The sequence below is a fragment of the Solanum dulcamara genome, chromosome 12 (assembly GCF_947179165.1).
Source record: "Solanum dulcamara chromosome 12, daSolDulc1.2, whole genome shotgun sequence".
NCBI classification, from domain to species: domain Eukaryota; kingdom Viridiplantae; phylum Streptophyta; class Magnoliopsida; order Solanales; family Solanaceae; genus Solanum; species Solanum dulcamara.
Genome location: NC_077248.1, coordinates 65229732 through 65231920, shown reverse-complemented (window position 1 = coordinate 65231920; position 2189 = coordinate 65229732). Strand labels below are relative to the sequence as shown.

Here is a 2189-nt window from a genome sequence, read left to right as displayed (position 1 = left end):
TCGTTCGTCTTAGGCAGTGGAGTCTGTGTCCTCTCCGCATCGCGGATACATCGCTGACGTCTGCCAGGATAGAGCGTCTCCAGTTAAATGGTCATAACTTTTGACTCCGAACTTATAAAAATGCAATTTTGGTGGCGTTGAAAAGAAGACTCAAAGACCTTTAATTTTATAGGTTATGGTCCACCTAATTAGGTATACTTTAGGATATATGGTTGTTTGAAGTTGACCCTTATATGGAATCATCGAAATACTTAGCCGATAGAAATTCTTTGGAATCGACTTGGTGTTAGAGATCCCTTGTGACCCTAAACCACATATAAGACACTTCAAATACTTAGGAATTGATCCTAACTCATATACATAACTCAAAGTCACCGAGTTCGATCCTACACACACATAAATAATGGTTCGAGTCTTAGCGGAAAAAAATTTGGGGTGTTACAGGCAAGAAATGCAAGATCAAGAAATAGATATATATTTTTATATTAACAACTAAGAGATATGTGATTCTTTGATTGGTTTGCTTAACTAAACATTTAAAAATAGAACACCAAAAAGAAAAAGGTCTGATTTTCTTGGCAAACAATACTTTATTTTTCAATTATAATACTTTTCTTCTTTTTACCTTGTTCCTTCAGCTTTCTTGATTTGTCTTAATTCTGCTCATCATTCTAGTTAGATAGATATTTAGGGACAGAGTTAAAATTTAAATTTGAATGAATCAATAATTTATTCATTTTATTAACATTTGGTACTATTTATTGAAAATAAAAAATTATTATAATTAACTCTATCATAGAAGTTGAGTTTAATAAATTCTCTCTCTATATATATATATATAAGGAAACTTAATCCGAGACCAGTGATAGTGTAAACAGGTTCAATGAGTCATGAATTGTTGTGAAATGCATTATGAATATTATATCGCAATAGAGCGCACGTATTAACCTGAATATTCATTTTACTTTTCAACCTTAATACATAAAAATAGAACATATATACAAAGTCTGAAGTGTAATTTCATAAGTAGGGTAAAGTGTACGCAGACCTTACTCCTATCTGATAGAGATAGACACCTATTTCTGATAAACGCTCAACTTAAAATAAAACATTTCCAAGCAGTTTGAAAAAAGAAATACAGAAATGAGAACAGTAACAAAAATGAAATAATGTGAAATGGAGAACAGTACAACTTATAGAGGAAAGAACATTAATGACAATAAAATAATGCGATGATTGAAGCACAAATAAACATATGTGATAACCAAAATCCGACTTTGTTGATATGCTAAATTTCCCTTATGTTAGAATTCAACAATTTACAATATATATGGAAAAGGAGAAATTGTTTTTACCCCATTTTAAAAAAATCGTTCTCCAAGAAAGGCGATTCAATTGAACCCCTTTTGGAGCATGTAGCTCCACAACTATGCGTGTTGACAAGATATTTCTTATTAATCAAATAAATGAAAATATTTCATACATAGATGACAATGAAACTTAAATACAAAACCTCCACCTTCTCTGGTAACTTATAAAATTATGTTAACTAATAAAACGCTTAAATTGTTAGAGATGAGACATGTTTATTTCTTTGTTGTTAGATCTATACAGAACCAACATGTCGACGTGACTTTGTGTAAGATATTTAGAAGTCAGCTTCGATGTTTTTCCCACTAATGAGATATTACTTACTTGTAGGTAAGAATTCTTTTATATGGTTGGGACCAAATCCAGCAATGCTCATCATGGACCCTGAACTTATAAGGGAGATCTTGTCGAAGAGTAATATTTTCCAGAAACCTCCCCCAGCACTCACGAAGCTGCTAGCCGAAGGAATCTTGAGCTATGAAGCAGATAAATGGGCTAAACATAGAAGAATCATCAATCCTGATTTTCATCTTGACAAGTTGAGGGTTTGATGTATTTCCGTACGATTACTGTTTAGATTATGGGTTATTTTCAATATCTTTTACATTATCGGATTATCCAAAAGATAACCGCAGATAACTGTTCATAATGAGTGAGATTAGTAACCTGTAAAACAAGACATGTAACCTATTATGTGCAACATGTTCACTGATAGTGTAAAAGTTCTTTATACTGGGCAGCATATATAAGTATATGCCAAGTCTAGTATTGTGATTGTTAATTTGTTTCTAATGCAATGTAAAATATACAGCATATGG

The 2189-nt window shown here is 31.9% G+C and overlaps 1 pseudogene; it reads left to right on the top strand.

The window, feature by feature from the left end:
• Positions 1-1679: 1679 nt before the first annotated feature.
• Positions 1680-2189, top strand: part of LOC129875851 (cytochrome P450 72A225-like) — a 2484-nt pseudogene continuing 1974 nt past the window's right edge.